Source organism: Elaeis guineensis, chromosome 6 (genome assembly GCF_000442705.2).
Source record: "Elaeis guineensis isolate ETL-2024a chromosome 6, EG11, whole genome shotgun sequence".
NCBI classification, from domain to species: Eukaryota; Viridiplantae; Streptophyta; class Magnoliopsida; order Arecales; family Arecaceae; genus Elaeis; species Elaeis guineensis.
In genome coordinates, this window is record NC_025998.2 from 52294259 (window position 1) to 52316654 (window position 22396).

The window sequence follows — 22396 nt, forward strand, 5'->3', positions numbered from 1 at the left end:
GAAAGATTTGTAGTGATATTGTTCTCCGATTTATGCCAAGTCAAGGAAGCTCCAGAATCCATAGGACAGCCTGCTCTGACCAGATAAGGAAGAGAGATAGCAATGTATCTCTCTAGATAAGGCATGGTGTCACAAATGTATTTCACCCAATAAGATAAGGCTAACAATCTGATTCTTCAGATTCTATACATCACTTCCATCCTCATCTATAAATAGAGGATCAAGAGGGACCCTCGAGATATGCAATCACTTCTCTCCCAATAATATATTGCTCCCATCTGTTTTCTAGTTCTAACTTGAGCATTGGAGGGTCTCCATCGGAGCCAACTTCAATTAGAAACTTATTTTGTAGGTCAAGTTGCTGCCGTCGAGTATTAACCACATCAATTTTTCAACTGATTCGGCCTCAACCAAAAGACTAATAGCAACAGATCTTATTTTGTCATTTCTACAAAGGTACATACATGCATCCTTACAGTGGTTTTAATTCGATGTCGTTGAATTCAAATCTCCAATGACAACATGTCCCTTGAATGTTGCTAGATTAGAAAAACTAATAGGATGCATCTCACTTGATAATCTAATGATTCTAATTGAGGTTTTCTTAATCATCCACATATTTTAGTGAGTGCACTCCCTCTCATCCATATATTGCTATATCTTACAAAATAGAACTAAAGATGGGGGGGTGAAATTATCAAGCCATAGAGGGTGTTTCTTAAGGATTTGGTTGGGGTCGGACTTACGACATGATTTATGTTGTCTCGATCTTATGTCGAAGTGCCTTAGTTGGTGAAAAATAGCTCATCTGAATGATACATATCCTTATAGTATGCATTGGTATTGATAGGTATGTTAAGTCTTATTCAAAAATAAATTATAATAGAATCATTCTTTTAATTAAATTTGCATTTAAACTTGACAATGTTTGATATGGATACCTAAAATAAGCCAGAGTAACAATAAACATGGGCAATGGGCCAGGCCGCCCATTACACGGTTCGGCTCGGCACAAAACGGGCCGTGCTTGGTGTAGCCTGTTAGCTACAGTAATGGGCCATGCTAGGCATGGCCCATTAGAAGGGGCCAGGCTGGGCTCGGAGTTTGCAGCCCGTGGCCCAAGCCCGACACGACCCATAAAGGCCTAGGCTAGCATGGCCCGCGGGTCAGGCACGACACGGCCCGGCCCGATGCAGGCCCAGCACGACCCACATGAGATTTTTTTTTGGAGATTTTTTTTATAAAAATAGATGTGAGATTTTTTTATAAAAATAAAAAATCATCTTATAATGGTGGGGGGTTTGGCATGGACCCCTATTGATTTATTAATATCAATCAGAATGGTATATAAGGGAGGGAGGGGGCTAGGCCTAATCTCTAAATATAATAAAGAAGAAAGAAGAAATTGAGGTGACTCACCTCAATAATTAAAATATAAAACTATAAAGTTACCAATATGAGAAATTAATAATTAAAAATCTTACTGATCTTCATGCATCATCGGTAGTATTTGTGTCATCGTCGTTATCGAAATTTATATTATGTCCACCTTTATCTTAAAGTCTCACCTCGATATCCAATCAATCTTTGAAGTAGAGCAGTATCTCAATTATTTCGTTGGTCATCCTGCTCTTCTTTTTATCCAGAACTCGTTGATCTATACTAAAAATAGATTTCGATGCTCCTGTGGATATTGACATAGCTAAGATATCACATATAATGACGGATATTACAGGATATTGATTTTTGACACTTTTCTACCATGTTAACACATTAAAATTTTTTATTTGATTTTCATCATATGCAGATTGAAGATCATTTCGTAAATAAAATTCAAGTTCATTACTTAAAGATGAAGATGAAGATGAAGATGAACTTGAAGAAGCATATGTATGTCTCTTATGTGCAATGAATAAAAAAATAAATGATGAACGAGAAGTACTAGAAGAAGAGGTGGAGGTTTGTGAACGAGAAACACTAAATTCATGAATCTTATCATCGTATAAAGCATAAATATCATAAAGAAGTTAGTTTATTTTAACTTTAGCGGGTTCAGGATCTAGATTTATGTTTTCACAATATGCATTAAGTAAAATCAAAATACTACTTAATTTAACACGTGGATCAAATACGGTAGCTAAGTTATACATAGGACATATCCTGTCCCAATACTCATTCCATTTAGATTCTATTTCATAAATAATAGGCTCCAAAATATCATTGTTGCTCCTTGAATTGATTTTGATGATTACAAAGCATTTGAGGGGGTTACTAATGATTTTGACTTGGAAAAAGATTTATTATATTTCAGGGGCAAAATCATAATTTTACCAAATTCTAATTCGGAAGCCTCAAGAGTAAGAGCAGAAGATTTGTAATCTATTGGAGGCAATTTCAATATTTTTGGATGTGTATTTTGAAAAAAAAATCATGTTTATAAATTTGAGTCGACCCCATGAGTCGACTCATGGCAAAAAAAGCTGAACGACACATCATTTTTAGCTGGTACATCCAATTGAGTCGACCCCTGTGCATGAGTCGACCCTATGAGTCGACCTCTGTTACTGTGCAAGCCAAAGATACAGAACTGCCAATTTCTGTTCTGTGCCATATGAGCTGACCCCATGAGTCGATCCCTGTGCATGAATCGACCCCATGAGTCGATCCCTGCGACGGAAAAACTCCGCAATGGCTAGTTTTTAGCTTGTTTTGGCTGCATTTAATGCCCATTTAATATGCTCTAACGGCTCTATTTCAGTCCAGATTACTCTCCACCATCATTTGAAGTTATAAAAGGTACTTAAAGGAGAGAATCAACAAGATTTTGAAAAAAGTTCTTCAAGCATTCACTTCAACCCTAAGCAAGAGCCCTCTTGAAGTTAAAGAAGCTTTTATTTCAAGTTCACCAACCCCTCAAGAGCTCATTCAAGTCTTCAACCATATTGAGAAAAATCAGAAAAGCTTGCTTCTCTTTGTGTAAAGTGTATTTAAAGCTTTATTCGCTTATTAAAGGAGCTACATCTATATTTTCGTGTGATTAACTGTTATACTCTATTTTTGAATTGATTTTTTATTTTGAAAGGATTTCAAAACGTAGAAAGATTGATCCGAACCTTGAAATGGATTGTATTGGATTGGCTTGTACCCAGAAAATAAGTGTTCTAGCTTGGAATAGCTAGAGTCGGAGGTTCCGAAGTTGTATTCGGTTTGAATATGGATTAGTGGATTTGAATTTCCAAGAGTTTGGAGAGTGGATGTAGGTGCAAGGTTGGCACCGAACCACTATAAATCTTTTTATTTGTGTTGTGCTTACTTGCTCTCCTTTTAAATTTCTTATCTTCTCGCATTCTTACATCCAACTTCTACACCTTACTTTAATTTCACTCTCCATATTTATCCTGCTCATTGTTAAATAATCCTCATAGTTGTAAGTTATTTTTAAATTTTTAAAAATCTAATTCACCCCCCCTCTTGGGTTGCATAGCTGGGCAATAAGTGGTATCAGAGCTCGGTGCTCTAGCCCTACTTTGATTTAACCATCAAAAAGCTAAAGATCTATGGCAACTCAAGTTAGTGCTTCACTAGCCGAGGGGCAGTCCACCAACCGACCTTCACTTTTCAATGGGTCAAACTATACCTATTGAAAAACTCGGATAAAAATTTTTATTCAAGTACTTGACTATGATATGTGGAGTATCATAGTAAATGGACTACACACATCCACTAGAATAATTGATGGTGTGAAATCAACCAAACCCGAAAAAGAATGGGATGAGGTTGATAAGAAAATGGCTCAACTAAATGCTAAAGTCATGAATATTTTGTATTGTGCTCTAGATGCTAATGAATTCAATCGTATTTCAACATGCATATCAGCTAAAAAAATATGGGATAGATTAGAAGTAACTCACGAAGGAACTAATCAAGTGAAGGAATCAAAAATTAACATGCTTGTGCATAAATATGAGCTTTTTAAAATAGAGCATGATAAATCAATAACTGAAATGTTTACTCATTTTACCGATATTATTAATGATCTAAAAAGTCTTGGTAAGTCTTATTCTAACAGTGATCTTGTGAGAAAGATTTTTAGATCTTTACTAAGAACTTGGAAGGCCAAAGTGACCGCAATTCAAGAAGCTAAAGATCTGAATATTCTACTCTTGGAGGAGCTTCTAGGATCGCTGATGACACATGAGCTAAGCATGAAACAACACCAAGAAGAAGATGTCAAAAAGAAGAGGATAATCACCCTCAAATCTACTGCTCAACTTGATGAAGAATCTGATGATATAAAAATCGAAGAGCAGGATGAAGAAATGACCCTCATTACTAGAAGGTTTAAGAAGTTTTTGAAGAAAAGAAGACAAGAAATGAGGAAGAGGCCACCTACAAAAGGGAAACATAGCAAAGAGAAGGATAAGGAGCAACTCCTTATTTGTTATGAATGCAAGAAATCAAGATACTTTAAGTCTGAATTCCCACAACTGAAGAAGGGTCTCAAGAAGTACAAGAAGAAGGTCATGATGGCTACATGGAGCGAAAGTGATGAGTCAAGCTCCGAAGAAGAAGACTCAAATGAACAAGCCAACTTGTGCCTTATGGCACATGAAAATGAGGTAAATACTGAAATCCCTATTGACTTTACCTTTGAAGAACTTCATGAAGCATTTTATGATCTAATTGATGAACTAAAGAAGCTAGGGGTAAAGAACAAAGAATTAAAATCAAAGAATCAATTTTTACTAAAAGAAAATGAGAATATTTTAAATGAAAAATCAATCCTGTCTCAAGAAAATCTGAACTTAACAATTGAGATTGCCAAGTTAAAACCAATGGTTAAGAAGTTTACTTTAAGTTCAAATAAGCTTTATATGATACTTGACAATCAAAAGGCCATTTATGATAAAGCCGGTCTTGGATACAACCCTTCAAAGAAACAAAAATTTTTGAAAAACATCTTTGTAAACTCATCATAGAACAAGTTTTCAAATATAACTTGCTTTAAATGTGGTAGAGTAGGACACAAATCCTATTCATGTTTTTCTAACAAATCTAAAAATTTTAATGTAAAGAAAATATGGATTCCAAAAGGAACCATTATGACAAACCAAAAAGGACCCAAAAAAACTTGGGTACCTAAAGTCAAAATTTGACTCTTGTGTGTAGGTGTGTCTTGCATCCCAAGGAGCAAATCGAAAATGGTATCTTGATAGCGGATGCTCAAGACACATTGTCACGCCCCCGACTCGAGATTTTAAATCGAGGGTCATGGCAACCGCCGCATACTCATAGAAAACTCTTTCCATAAGCATGCAAGGCATCTTATTATACTATCCTAAAATAACAGCAGAATAATTAGTCAACAATTTAAATCTAAAATATAATGACCTAAATTTTTTCTTTAATATCTCAATAAATTCAACAACGATTCAAAGGCTTTGCATCAAATTCAATAAGCCTTTCAACCTAAAATAAAAGTATGAAGATTCTACTTCTGATCACTCTTCCATTCATATCTTGTATCATCTTAATTCCTCAACATCTGTAAAAATAATAAAATAGGAGGTAATGAGTTAGACAGCCCAGTAAATAATGATCACTTTTCAATAGATTTCATCAGGCATTTAAGTAAATCATTATTTATAGAAAATAAGTATACAGAGTTCATCAATTTGAAATCAATTTCAATTATGCAACATAATTCATGCCAAATTCATTTTTTTTTCGAAAATTCAAGTTTCTTTCTAAATTTCAATTTCTTTCATTCTTAAATTCTTTTCATCAACCATGAGCTATGACCATATTTTCCCTGTGGCAGGGTCATAATACTGCGTATCTGCTTGCGGTAGGCTACGAATCATCTGGCAGCCATGTCCTTTGGAACTGCTGGTCTCTCTGGCGGTTTTGTCGCTGGTCTCTCTGACGACATGTCGCTGGTCTCGCTGGCGACATAAATCCTCAGAACAATCAATTGCCAACGTATATGCCCCCATTGGCAGGGTCCTTTACATAGTCAGGTTGTCAATTCATAGTGTTTCTTATATCATAATTCTTCATAAATCATATTTCATATTCTAATTTTGATAATAAAATATATAATCATGTAGTATCGAAATCAATCAATATAATGCATCATAAAATCAATATAACAATCATGCTTCATTATAACATTTCAAATAAGATATTTTCATAACAAGATATCATTCATCCAATTCATATATCGTTTCACAAATCATGTCAGAAAAATACATTATAATTTATCGATAAATCTAGAAAAAATGAAACATTACTTACCTCGAATGTATTTCAATAAATCCACATAATTCTATAAATTTTCTTTCAAAAATTCTATTCGTAGATCATATCGCGATATCCCATGATCAAACATCCACAATCCTATACAGAATCAATTTCAATAATTAGAAAGAATACGAATACCATATTTCAACGGTTTAGATTGGGTCCGATCATCTAATTTTATCTAATCAAAATCTAATTAGGACATAAACGATCCAAAGTTTGACTATCAGATCAAATTGGATTCGAAGTGATAGGACCGAGATTTCTTCATCGATTTCATAAAATCAAGTGGAGAGAGAAAATCAGAGGAGAGAGAATTCATGAGATACAATTCAAATTGATCAGGTGACACAATCCAACATTACGATTGGTCCAATATCTCAATTGGTGAAATCAACATGATCAAATCAAATCATAGCTAGATCGAAATCATGGATAATCAAATCTAAAGATTCATGGTCTGATTAAGGTGGGTGCCAGTACGCTGTCTGACAATCATAGATCAGAGTTCTTCATTAAAATCAAATCAGACTTATTAAAAAAAAAAATTCATTCACTAATCTTTTTTTTAGAGAGAGAATCAATCAAGAGAGAGAATATTTTAGAGAGAGAAAATTCTAGAGAGAGAAAACTCATCTTGAATTCTTCAGACAATATGATTCAACAAATTCTGATCGATCAGATCAAATCATGCTAAAATTATCATATGGATAACTCAATAAGATCATGAGAAATAAAATCTAAAAATACCTGATCTGATCAAAGTAGATGTCGGTGTATCGTCCGACGATCACAGATCAAAAATTCATTATGAGAATCATTTAAATTCATCATCATTCTTCTTAAAACTTTAAAAATCTTAGGAGAGAGAAATAATCTAGAGAGAAGATTTTAGAGAGAGAAAGTAGAGAGAGAAAGTCCAATTCTAGAGAGAGAAAATACTAGTTCAAGCTGAAGAGAGAGAGGGAAGAGAGAGAAACTCTCTTTCTCATATTTTATTATTTATATCATTATTTATTAATTAATTTAATAATTTTCTTTTCTTTTCTCTCTCTCTTTTTTTTTCTTTTTCTTCACGGAAGAGAGAGGAGAAAATCCTATTTATTATTATTATATTATTATCATTTTATTTTTCTTCTTTCTTCTTTATTTTTTCTTTTCCTTTTTCTTTTCTTTTTCTTCTTTTTCTTTTCTTTTTCTTTTCTTTTCCTTCTTCTTCTTTTCTTTTTCTTTTTCTTTTCCTTCTTCTTCTTCTTCTTTTTCTTTTCTTCTTCCCGTGGACTTATTTTGGGCTGAAACAGGAGACCTTGAGGTCCCCTCGTTGGGTGGCCGACCGACGGCGCAGCCGACGTAGGGTGGCCGTCGGCAGGAGGGGGTGACTCGTCGATAAGAAGAGGGCCAAACTGGTGGTCGGCGTTGACCACCGGCGACGGCAAAACGGCAAAAAAAAGAAAATTCTTCCGCAACAAAATCCGACGACTCTGGTAGCCGACGAGTGTGCACATCGGCACGGAAAGGAAGGGGGAGAAGAGAGAAAGAGGAGGAGGCTTACCTCCATCGTCGGCGAAGCTTTTCCGGTGAGAAATTGGACGGCACAGCGATGGGTCTCCGTGAGAAATTTTCGGCGATTGCCGCCGTTTTGCCTCGAGATTTCTCGATGAGAGGAGAGAGGAGGGTTCTCCTCCTTAAATAGAGCCGGAGGAAACTTGTTTCCGACTCCGATTAGGAGCCGGTGAACGGAGGAAGAAGACTCCCTTCGGGAGTTCTTCTCCTCTGTTTTCCTTCCTTTTTTTTTTTTGTTTTGGGCTTTGAATTCGTTGCTTGGGCCGGGCCTCACATTCTTCCCCTCTAAAAAAAATTTCATCCTCGAAATTTTTCTTGCTTGAGTCTTTATAGTTTCTTACTTGAATCTCATCCATAAATATTTCAATATTCTAATTCTTGATATAAATTCATTCTTAAATCATTCCATAAGGAAAAAGTAAATACATCAAATATTGATCTGAACGGAACCATCCATTTTCTTATTTATCAAGATCACCATCTCAAAGATTTTCAATGTTTCAAGATTTCGAAATTATGATCTTATTTTCTGTAAAAATTAATATTCAATATCTCATGACTCAAATTAAAATCAAATCTATCTCTTGTGAATAGAAAAAGGTCAATGTCTCTATTCTTGCATAAAAACTTTATTCATTTATTTATTTTAAAATATTAATCACTCTTAATTTCAATCCATCATAAGATAGGAAAACATACTTCTATGAATCATATGATGACATCCCAATCAATCAAAATTTAAAAATATTTTCTCTTATTCGTACTTTCAAAGGTTGAAGATTTATCATCTCATTCTCGGATTTTTGATATTTTAATTCTCGATACAACTTCATCATTAAGTCATTTCATAAAGATCAGTATCACCATTGTTGATTGAATCAATATCACTATTTTTTAGTCATCGAAATTTTCTTACTCACACCCTCAAACTCTTAAATATTCTAATTCTTGAAGCAAATTTTATCATTAAGTCATTCCATAATAAAAATCAATAACTCAAAAATTGATCTAAATCAAAACTATATTTTTCAATGTCTCTATTCTAAGTAAGTATATCAATTTTCTTTATCTAAACATTAACAACTCTTAATTAATCGATTCATTATCAAATTATTATTATATTATTTTTTTTAATATTATTCTTTCTAATATCAATAAATTTCTCGTATCAAACCATATCATCTATCATAATTCTTTAACTCAAAGGGTCAACATTCCTGACTTACTCAAAATAGTCCAGATTACCATGCTTCCGCTGCGCACTCTGATCTAACAATCAAAATTTCTTAGGTTCACCAAAAAAAGTTTGATCAAATCATTTTTTTATCCTAAAATTTTAAATTTCAATTGAAATCAAAGATTAACTTTCGATTCTCATTCATACCTTTACTGGTGTACAATAATCTTGATTAACTCTTGAGTCCAATATCATATTTAAACCATCATATAGATTTACTATAATCAATATGAATCAAATCTCAATTCTCATGTCAATTCAATTCGATAATTTTCAAACCAAAAATCTTTATAAGTCAAATTAATGGAGAAAAAAAAAATCCTTCGATGCTCCATCAAATTTGGACATAATCAGAATATATAAAAATTTCAAATCATTATTTTTTTTCTAAAATTTCTATCATCAAGATCTTCAATATCTATCAAATATCCTTTCATAACAATCATGCAAGCTTCAAAAAAATCAAATCTCCATTTAATAGTAGATTCAATTAGGGACCTCGTTAACAAAAGCAAAGGAACTCCATATTAATTTCTAAATCCAAAATTTCTAAATTATAAATTCACATGGATCCCTTAATCTGAAATAAATATAAATCAGATCTTAATCTAAAAAATATCAACCTCAACAATAATATCAGAAAATCTCTTGATCAACTTAGATACGAAATCTTTAAATTGAAATTTCATACACATCAGGTAGTCTCCAAGAGACATAATAAGATCTATTTTCTAGATCTAAGGATGATGATTAAAGATTCCAGTACGATGAATATCCTACAATCTCAAAATCAATTTCATCAATAAGAAATAGACTTCTTTGCAATATCTTCAAATATGCATTCATCCTAATATGCCACTTTATATATAATCCACATACCAAATTTAATTTCGATAAATATTCCAATCAAGCATCATAAAAAAAACTTTCTTAGCCCATTCTGGAATAACATTTTATTATCAAATCTTTATCTTGCCAATAATAGTCAACTTCTCAACTAGAAGTAATATCATAGTATTATTTTCACATCGAATTTGAACTTACGATTCACTTGAATAACCAATGATCAAATTAATAACCACAATGCATAATAAAATTTTATGTCAATCCTTTTGTGATTACTTTCGATCAAGATCTAACTAATCATATCATGATCAATAGATCATCCATCATATTTCAAACTTCATATGTTATAATCTCTTGTGATCCTTTTATACATAATCTCAATGTTTAATCAAAATTTATAAATATTTCTCCCACTACAATCATCAAATATCTACACTATAATGTCTCTGGTGTCTATCCACTTACACTCATTCTATATCTGATTCTATGTTTCATAATTCATCCACTTACGCTCTGATACCATATTAATTGTCACGCCTCCGACCCGAGATTTTGAATCGAGGATCATGGCAACCGCCATATACTCATAGAAAACTCTTCCCATAAGCATGCAAGGCATCTTATTATACTATTCTAAAATAATAGCGAAATAATTAGTCAACAATTTAAATCTAAAATATAACGACCTAAATTTTTTCTTTAATATCTCAATAAATTCAACAACGATTCAAAGGCTTTGCATCAAATTCAATAAGCCTTTCAACCTAAAATAAAAGTATGAAGATTCTGCTTCTGATCACTCTTCCATTCATATCTTGTATCATCTTAATTCCTCAACATCTGTAAAAATAATAAAATAGGAGGTAATGAGCTAGATAGCCCAGTAAGCAATGATCACTTTTCAATAGATTTCATCAGGCATTTAAGTAAATCATTATTTATAGAAAATAAGTATACAGAGTTCATCAATTTGAAATCAATTTCAATTATGCAACATAATTCATGCCAAATTCATTTTTTTTTCGAAAATTCAAGTTTCTTTCTAAATTTTAATTTCTTTCATTCTTAAATTCTTTTCGTCAACCATGAGCTATGACCACATTTTCTCTGTGGCAGGATCATAATACCGCGTATCTGCTTGCGGTAGGCTACGAATCATCTGGCAGCCATGTCCTTTGGAATCGCTGGTCTCTCTGGCGGTTTTGTCACTGGTCTCTCTGGCGACATGTCGCTGGTCTCGCTGGCGACATAAATCCTCAGGACAATCAATTGCCAACGTATATGCCCCCATTGGCAGGATCCTTTACATAGTCAGGTTGTCAATTCATAGTGTTTCTTATATCATAATTCTTCATAAATCATATTTCATATTCTAATTTTGATAATAAAACATATAATCATGTAGTATTGAAATCAATCAATATAATGCATCATGAAATCAATATGTTCAATCATGCTTCATCATAACATTTCAAATAAGATATTTTCATAACAAGATATCATTCATCCAATTCATGCAACGTTTCACAAATCATGTCAGAAAAATATATTATAATTTGCCGATAAATCTAGAAAAAATGAAACATTACTTACCTCGAACGCATTCCAATAAATCCACATAATTCTATAAATTTTCTTTCAAAAATTCTATTCGTAGATCATATCGCGATATCCCATGATCAAACATCCACAATCCTATACAGAATCAATTTCAATAATTAGAAAGAATATGAATACCATATTTCAACGGTTTAGATTGGGTCCGATCATCTAATTTCATCTAATCAAAATCTAATTAAGACCTAAACGATCCAAAGTTTGACTATCAGATCAAATTGGATTCGAAGTGATAGGACTGAGATTTCTTCATCGATTTCATAAAATCAAGTGGAGAGAGAAAATTAGAGGAGAGAGAATTTATGAGGTACAATTCAAATTGATCAGGTGACACAATCCAACATTACGATTGGTCCAATATCTCAATTGGTGAAATCAATATGATCAAATCAAATCATGGCTAGATCAAAATCATGGATAATCAAATCTAAAGATTCATGGTCTGATTAAGGTGGGTGCCAGTACGCTGTCTGACAATCATAGATCAGGGTTCTTCATTAAAATCAGATCAGACTTATTAAAAGAAATTTCTTCATTCACTAACTTTTTTTTTAGAGAGAGAACCAATCAAGAGAGAGAATATTTTAGAGAGAAAATTTTAGAGAGAGAAAATTTTAGAGAGAGAAAACTCATCTTGAATTCTTCAGACAATATGATTCAACAAATTCTGATCGATCAGATCAAATCATGCTAAAATTATCATGTGGATAATTCAATAAGATCATGAGAAATAAAATCTAAAAATACCTGATCTGATCAAAATGAATATCGGTGTATCGTCCGATGATCACAGATCAAAAATCCATTACGAGAATCATTTAAATTCATCATCATTCTTCTCAAAATTCTAAAAATCTTAGGAGAGAAAAATAATCTAGAGAGAGGATTTTAGAGAGAGAAAGTAGAGAGAGAAAGTCTAATTCTAGAGAGAGAAAATACTAGTTCAGGCTGAAGAGAGAGAGGGAAGAGAGAGAAACTCTCTTTCTCATATTTTATTATTTATATCATTATTTATTAATTAATTTAATAATTTTTCTTTTCTTTTCTCTCTCTTTTTTTTCTTTTTCTTCACGGAAGAGAGAGGAGAAAATCCTATTTATTATTATTATATTATTATCATTTTATTTATCTTCTTTCTTCTTTTTTTTTTCTTTTCCTTTTTCTTTTCTTTTTCTTCTTTTTCTTTTCTTTTTCTTTTCTTTTCCTTCTTCTTCTTTTCTTTTTCTTTTTCTTTTCCTTCTTCTTCTTCTTCTTTTTCTTTTCTTCTTCCCGTGGACTTGTTTTGGGCTGAAACAAGGGACCTTGAGGTCCCCTCGTTGGGTGGCCGGCCGGTGGCGCAGCCGGTGTGGGGCGGCCGTCGGCAGGAGGGGGTGACTCGCCGATAAGAAGAGGGCCAAACCGGTGGTCGGCGGTGACCACCGGCGACGGCAAAACGGCAAAAAAAAGAAAATTCTTCCGTAATAAAATCCGACGACTCCGGTCGCCGGCGAGCGTGCACATCGGCACGGGAAGGAAGGGAGAGAAGAGAGGAAGAGGAGGAGGCTTACCTTCGTCGCCGGCGAAGCTTTTCCGGCGAGAAATTGGACGGCACAGCGACGGATCTCCGTGAGAAATTTCCGGCGATTGCTGCCGTTTTGCCCCGGGATTTCTCGATGAGAGGAGAGAGGAGGGTTCTCCTCTTTAAATAGAGCTGGAGGAAACTTGTTTCTGACTCCGATTAGGAGCCGGTGAACGGAGGAAGAAGACTCCCTTCGGGAGTTCTTCTCCTCTGTTTTCCTTCCTTTTTTTTTTGTTTTGGGCTTTGGATTCGTTGCTTGGGCCGGGCCTCACACACATGCTGGTGATGAATCTCAATTCATCACACTTGATGCTAAAAATGGAGGGATGGTCACCTTTGGAGACAATGACAAAGGAAAGATCATTGATATAGGTAACATTGGTATCACTCTCTCTAAGTATATTGAAAATATTTTATTAGTAGATGATTTAAAATATAATTTATTAAGCATCAGTCAATTTTGTGATAAAGGATACAAAGTCATTTTTGAATCTTCAGTTTGCATAGTAACTAGTCCTATTAATGAAGGCATTAAATTTGTTGGGCATAGACATGATAATATTTATATAGTAGATTTGAATGATCTTTTCAAAATAAACATGCAATGCCTAGTAGCCTTGAATGCAAAAATTAATGAGACTAGTTGGCTTTGGCATCGTAGGCTTGCACATATTAGCATGCATTCACTTTCAAAACTTATTAAAAAAGAATTAGTTATCGGCTTACCCAAATTGAATTTTGAAAAAGATAGAATTTGTGATGCATGCCAAATGGGTAAACAAACACGAGTCTCATTCAAATCTAAAAATATTATTTCAACTACTAGGCCATTAGAATTATTGTACATGGATTTATTTGGATCCACTAGAACTACTAGTCTGATAGAAAATGATATGATTTTATAATTATTGATGATTTTTCTCATTTTACATGGATCTTTTTTTGGTACATAAGGATGAAATTTTTCATATTTTCTCAAAATTTTATCGAAAAGTCATAAATAAAAAATATTTTTTAATTCAAAATATTCAAAGTGATCATGGAACTGAATTTGAAAATCAAGATTTTGAAAAGTTTTGTGATGAAAAAGGTATTGACCATAACTTTTCAGTACCTAGAACACCCCAACAAAATAGGGTAATAGAAAAGAAAAATAGAACTCTTGAAGAAATGGTCTGTACCATGCTATTGAAAGCAACCTTCCAAGATATTTTTGGATGGAAGCAATTAACACGGCATGTTCATATTAAACCGTGCTTTAATTAGACCAATTTTAAAGAAAATTCCTTATGAGCTTTGAAAAGAAAGAAAATCAAACATTGCATATTTTTATGTTTTTGGTTGTCGATATTTTATTTTGAACAATGGTAAAGATAGACTAAAAAATTTTGATGCTAAATCCGATGAAGTGATTTTTCTTGGTTACTCCTCTTCTAGTAAAGCTTTTAGAGTTTTCAACAAAAGAACTTTAATAGTAGAGGAGTCAATACATGTTATTTTTTATGAAACTAATGATCTTCCTTCAAGAAAAAATGAAGGTATTGATGATGTAGATCCTCTTATAGAAGTAATGAAGGAGATCACTCTAAAAGACTCAACCATTCAAGATAATGAAGAACATGAAGACAAACAGGATGAGGAAGGTGAAGAACAACAAGAACAACCTCAAGGTACGAATGATCTACTCAAAGAATGGAGGTATGATCATAATCACCTCAAGAAACTAATTATTGGTGATCCTATATATGGTGTAAGAACTCGCTCTTCACTTAGAGATGCATTCAATCATTTTGCTTTTGTCTCTCATCTTGAACCTAAAACCATAGATGAAGCTGAAAAAGATTATAATTGGATAAATGCAATGCAAAAAAAATTTAATCAATTTAAAAAAAATAATGTATAGACTTTAGTTTCAAAACCTAAAAATTATTCAATAATTGACACAAAATGGGTATATAGGAATAAATTAGATGAACATGAAAATGTGATAAGAAATAAAGCAAGATTAGTTGCAAAAGATTATAATCAAGAAGAAGGAATTGATTTTGATGAGACCTTTGCACCTGTTGCTAGATTAGAAGTAATTAGACTTCTACTTGCATATGCTTGCTTTATAAATTTTAAGTTATTCCAAATGGATGTCAAAAGTACTTTTCTAAATAGATATATTGCTGAAGAAGTTTATGTAGAACAACCTTCAGATTTTGAAAATCATACTTTTTTTAATCATATTTTTAAATTAAATAAAGTATTATATGGTTTGAAACAAGCACCTAGGACTTGGTATGAAAGGCTAAGCAAATTTCTGCTTAATAATAATTTTTCAAGAGAAAATGTAGACACAACCCTTTTCATTAAAAGAAATCAAAATGATATATTAGTTATACAAATATATGTTGATGACATTATTTTTGGGTCTACTAATGAAACTCTTTGTCAAGATTTTACTAAGCTCATGCAGGAGAAGTTCAAGATGAGCATGATGGGAGAACTTACATTCTTCCTCAGACTCCAAATCAAACAAACAAAGGAAGAAATCTCTATCACCCAAAGCAAATACACAAGAGAACTACTCAAAAGATTTGAAATAGAGAACTCCAAAGCAATTGGTACACCCATGAGCCCATCATGTAAGCTTGACAAGGATGAAGGAGGTAAAAATATAGACTTAAAATTTTATAAAGGCATGATTGATTCTCTATTGTATTTAACTGCTAGTAGATCAGATATTATATTTAGTGTTTATCTTTGTGCTCATTTTCAATCAAATCCAAAAGAATCACACTTAAATGCAGTTAAAAGAATCCTTAGATACTTAAATGGTATACAAACTCTAGGACTATGGTATTCTAAGGACTCATTAATTGATTTGATAGGATATTCAGATGTCGATTTTGCTGGATGTAGATTAGATAGAAAAAGTACTAGTGAAACTTGTCAATTTTTTGGAGTTAACTTAATCTCTTGGTTTAGCAAGAAGAAAAACTCGGTAGCACTGTCTACGGCTGAGGCCGAATATATTGCAGTTGAAAGTTGTTGTACTCAAATCTTGTGGATTAAGCAACAACTTGAAGACTTTGACATCAAACTCAATGAAACTCCCATAAGATGTGATAACACCAGTGCTATAAATCTAATTAAAAATCCAATTCAGCATTCTAGATCAAAATATATTGAAATTAGGCATCATTTCATAAGAGAACATGTCCAAAATAAAGATATAATTTTTGATTATATTTGTACTGAAAAATAATTGGCTGACATCTTTACCAAGGCCTTAAGTGAAGATAGATTTTATGAAATTAGGAGAGAACTAGGAATCCTTGATCCATCAGCTTAAGTATCTCTCTGATTCCAAATTCTTAATGCCAAAAATTCATTGAACCAAATCTATTGAGCTCAATTCTCATTTTTCTTAAGAGCTCAAAAGCTCAAAACTATCATTTACATGATCAATACTTGGGTAAACAACCTTCTCTTAGAGTTTCAAATTTTTTTGAAATTATTCCATCATTCTTTTGAATTTTTCTATGCCATGAGTCGATCCTCAAGGTTGATCCTAGGGTAAACTTGTAATTATATCAAAACCCTTCGGATGCTCTCTTTTTGTTGAAAATTTTTCCTAGAGCCGACCCAGCTCTCCACCTTCTTCCTCCCTCCGAACCTAAGGCTCTCCATCTCTTCTCCCTCAAACCTAGATTACTCTCAAATCTCTTCTCCCTCTCATTTTCATCCTTCAAATCGACCATTTAGGAACCAAGTTCCTCTTCTCTTCCCTCCTCATTTGGGACGGTTCGAGCTTACCCTAAACTCTATCCGTCTTCTCCAAATCGGCACCTCTTCTCTCCAAAATCTCTACCTTTCCACTAAAATCTCTTCCTCTCTCTCTCTCATCTAGTCTCCTAAGCTCCGTGCAAGTCCTTCTTGTGCAAATGGCTCCCAAGATGAAGCTTCCACAGAGGAGAAAATCCGTTCGCGGGTTGGAAGAGAGTGTACGCAGAAAGAGATTAGCAGTCGAACCCTCTCCTGCTCCAATCCCTGCTCCAGGTCCTACTTCAGCTTCAACTCAGTCTCCAATCAGCCCAGGCAAGGTACCCCTCTCTGATAGGAAAGTGGAACCCGGGAAAAATATTGATTTTAAGTTTTTTGAAAAAGAAGGGTTCACTATTGGATAAAAAATTAAGGATCAAAGATGAGAATTTTACTGCTCTTTAAAAGAAAATACATATGTTGATCTAGTCAGAGAATTTTACCTAAATTTGGGGTATAGCAATAAAACAGTGAAATCTATAGTAAAGGGTGTAGATATTAGCCTAGATCCAGTGCTTTTGGAACAGATCCTACATTTGTCTTGTGAAGGGTATACCAACATGGAACTCCCTATTAAAGAAGAAGAAATCAATGTTATCTTAGGGAGAACCTTTACTAGAAGTCTGAATAAATTAGAGAAAAAGATTCTTTCTATTGAGATGAGGCTGTTACATCACATGGTAATCAAATTATTCTTTCCTAGAAGTGGTAGACATGATCTTCTTTCTAGTAGGGACATCTGTATTATGTACCATGTGATCACACAAACTCCCCTGAACCTTTCTGCATTGATGTTTGAGGCCATGAGGGAGACCCTGAACAGGTCCAAGGCTCACTTGCCTTTTGGTATGGCAATCACCTTAGTTTTTAGAAGGTTCGAAGTTAGTTTTGAGGGGGAGACAGTTGCTAGACTATCTCATTCCGACACCATCAACCGACACATACTGCATCGCATAGGTTTTTGTAAGATTGATGGCGGTTGGACAAAGGGTGTTAAGGAGAGAGCGAAGGATAGAGCAGAGGAGGAGGGACCATCTTCACCTCTTCATGATCATAGAGCATCCTCAGATATTCAGTTCATATCTGATCACGAGGCTGGTCCTTCAGAGTCTATGAGGAGGTATGCTTCAGTTCCACAGTCAGAGAGCAGGGCACATCCTTCACAGTTCAGACTAGTAGATGATCAGATTGAGATGATGTCCCAGCGTGTAGCCTTCATTCTACCTCAGCAGTTTGTCACTTCAGTCTTTGCACAGAGATCGACATCCCAGGATGACTCAGACCAAACTCTGATCCCTCACATTTCTTCTATTTTTCAGATGCTTACTGATCAGTCGATATGCATTGAGTAGTTTGAGGGATGTATTTTGAGATTGACAGGCAGAGTATTAGACTTGCAGGGGCAAGTATTAGCTTTAGCCCATCTCCAGCCGCATGAGGATATCACAGAGGTCTCAGACCTATCTGCAGATGCGGCTAGACTTCGAGGAGTTTTAGAGAATGGCTTTAACTTCTTGAGGAGAGAGATCAGGGGCTCCAGTGAGAATGCTTCTACTCAGTTCAGTGTCCTGATGCAGTCTGTATCGAGAGCCTTGAATCTTTTGGACACCATCAGACTTTTTTTTATAGCATAGTCTGTAGCTTTTCAGGCTCCAAGATCCTCTTATCCCTCTACTCATGCAGGTACCTCTACCGTGGCCGAGGCAGACATGGTCGAGGTCGTGCTCGTGGACTTGATCCTACATCTCCTCACCCTATCTCTGATTCTTCAGATTCTGATCCCTCTAGCCATGACATCTATTAGATCTAGATTAGTTTATCTCCTATGTCTAGGATCTATCTTATGGACCTTGTATTTGTTGGCTAATTAACTCTTAGATAGTTTCTATCCACGATTTTTGTATTTTGAGTTGACTCATGTGTATTGAGACACCTTTTGTATTCAGTCACTTTTGAATATATATATATATATATATATATATATATATATATGTGCTTTGACTTTCAATGAATATCTATGAATGTGATCAAATTGAATTATTTTAATTATGAGATATGAAAAATAACTCATATTAGTACTGAGAAATATTATGAATTGCAATATCTTCTAGATGAGCAAATTGATATATCCTTTATGTTTGCTATGTTGAGGGGGAGTAGAGAAATAAGCAATCAAAAAAGAGGGCTAAAGAAGTATAAAAAAAGGAGGAGTAAAGAAAATTTGTCCTTTCAAGATCCCTTAAAAGGAAGAGTAGAGAATCTTAATTGATGCTGTCAAAAAGGGAGAGTAAAAAAAATATATCCTTTTTGTCATCTTTCTTTTCTTTTCTCTATGCTTAAAATCCCTTAAGATCTTAATTGATGCTATCAAAAAGGAGGAGTAAAGAAAATTGATGCTATCAAAAAGAGAGAGTAAAGAAAATATATCTTTTTTTTGTCATCTTTCTTTTCTCTATCCTTAAAATCTCTTAAGGTCTTACTTGATGCTATCAAAAAGGGAGAGTAAAAAAAATTTATCCTTTCAAGATCCCTTAAAAGGAAAAGTAGAGAATCTTAATTGATGCTGTCAAAAAGGAGGAGTAGAGAATCAAAATCGAATTTGAGCAATAAGCAATAAAGAAATGAGCAATAAGCAATAAAAAAAATAGTAATAAGCAAAATTGTTAAGCAAATGTATCAAAGAACCAAAATCGTCAGCTTTTTTTTATCTAATTTTCAAAGAAAATGAATTTATAAGCAAATTTCAAATTGATCTTCAAACTGCTTATGATGCATTTCGTTCAAATACTTGGCTATGATATTGAAGTGATGCATCTTCATAAATTTGAAATTCATATTCAATGCTTTATATATGCTTTTGCTCAAGTATTTTATCATCATCAAAAAGGGAGAGATTGTTGCTCCTTGAATTGATTTTGATGATTACAAAGCATTTGAGGGGGTTACTAATGATTTTGGCTTAGAAAAAGATTTATTGTATTTCAGGAAGAAAATCATAATTTTATCAAGTTCTGATTCGGAAGCCTCAAAAGCAAGAGCAGAAGATTTGTAATCTATTGGAGGCATTGGATGTGTATTTTGAAAGAAATCATGTTTATAAATTTGAGTCGACCCCATAAGTCGACTCATGGCAAAAGGGGTTGAACAGCACGTTATTTTTAGCTGGCACACCCAATTGAGTCGACTCCTGTGCATGAGTCGACCCCTGTGCATGAGTTGACCCTATGAGTTGATCTCTGTTGCTGTGCAAGCCAAACATACAAAACTGTCAATTTCTGTTTTGCGCCATATAAGCTGACCCCATGAGTCGACCCTTGTATATGAGTCGACCCCTGCGACGGAAAAACTCTGCAACGGCTAGTTTTTAGCTCGTTTTGGCTGCATTTAATACCCATTTAATGTGCTCTAACGGCTCTATTTCAGTCCAGATTACTCTCCACCATCATTTGAAGTTAAAAAAGGCACTTAAAGGAGGGAATCAACAAGATTTTGAAAAAGGTTCTTTAAGCATTCACTTTAACCCTAAGCAAGAGCCCTCTTGAAGTTAAAGAAACTTTTATTTCAAGTTCACCAACCCCTCAAGAGCTCATTCAAGTCTTCAACCATCTTGAGGAAAATCAGAAAAGCTTGCTTCTCTTTGTGTAAAATGTATTTAAAGCTTTATTCGCTCATTAAAAGAGCTACATCTGTATTTTCGTGTGATTAACTGTTATACTCTATTTTTGAGTTGATTTTTTATTTTGGAAGGGTTCCAAAATGTGAAAAAGTTGATCCGAACCTTGAATCAGATTGTATTGAATTGGCTTGTATCCGAGAATAAGTGTTTTAGCTTGGAATAGCTAGAGTTGGAGGTTCCGACGTTGTATTCGGTTTAAATACGGATTAGTAGATTTGAATTATCAAGTAGGAGCTTGGGGAGTGGATGTAGGTGCAAGGTTGGGAAGTGGATGTACTGCACGAACCACTATAAATCTTTTTATTTGTGTTGTGCTTACTTGCTCTCCTTTTAAATTTCCTTATCTTCTCGCATTCTTGCATCCAACTTCTACACCTTGCTTTAATTTCACTCTCCACATTTATCCTGCTCATTGTTAAATAATCCTCATAGTTGTAAGTTATTTTTAAATTTTTAAAAATCCAATTCACCCCTCCTCTTGGGTTGCATAGTTGGGCAACAATCATCATATTTATGTTGTACAAATTTTTGACTAATAAAATATACTTGTTGTAAAATGAATAAGAGGTTGGATAATGAACATCAAAAAGAATTTCAATAGGATTATAAAAACTAACTAATTTTTTTTTCAAAATTTTATCTTTGTTCCAATTAATTTTAGTTAATATAAAACCTAATCCACGATCATTAATATATGTACTTAATAAATTTTTAAATAGATATGCATCATGTATCATTGTATATGTCGAGTTTCAACGAGTAACTACATCAAGTTTAAATTTTTTTAAAATATTTATCATAATCTATATATATTTGTTTAAATTCTAAAAATCTTACTCTTAAAACTTGAATAAAAAAATTATATTTTTAATTTTTATAATAACATTTTAAATTATACCCATACCAGATTGAACAGAGAGATTTAAAATATGATATGTATATCTAATATACAATAAATTTTCATTTAGAGTAGGATGCAGAGTCTTTCAATAATCTAACAGCAAAACTATTATTAGATATATTATCAAAAGTAATACACATAAAATTTTATCATTAATACCATATGTATATGCAATTTGATAAATGGCATTAGAAATTTATTGCCCAGAATGTGAAAAATCAAAAGTACCAAAAGGAAGAATATATTTATTTAATAGTCAATCATTATCAATATAATGAGCAGTAACAGCAACAAAATAATAACTACTAACAGATACTATCCAAATATTAGAAGTTAATGATACTTTTGAATTTACAACGGAGAAAGATTAGATCAAATTTTATTTTATTGTTAAAAAATTAATCATAGCTACTCTTCTAAATCTACGTCTACTAGTTTTTCTATAAGTGGATTGTAGGGCTAACTGAACATATTCTTTAAAATTAAAAGACTCACATAAGCTAAAAGGTAATTCATCTTTAACTATCCATTTGATCAATACTTTCCTTTGATTTTCATAATTATATGCAAAACTACCTATAAGACTACTCCTTATATATTAAGAGTACTTTGAAGATGATCATCACACATAATATGGCTCTCTTGATGGCTCTTTAAATGGCCAGTTTCCCTACTACTAGCATAACTATACAATTTGACACATTTCTTATATTTTATTTTTAAAACTTCATCTACTATAACTCTTTCAAAATCATTCCATACGGCACAGTCTTCTTACGAGAAGAAGAGGCAGAGCCTTGACCTTCAGTATTAGTTTCAAAGAAAGGAAGAATAGTAATTTTTTTTTTCCTCTGAAATCAAGGGAATGCCAAAATAACTCTCATC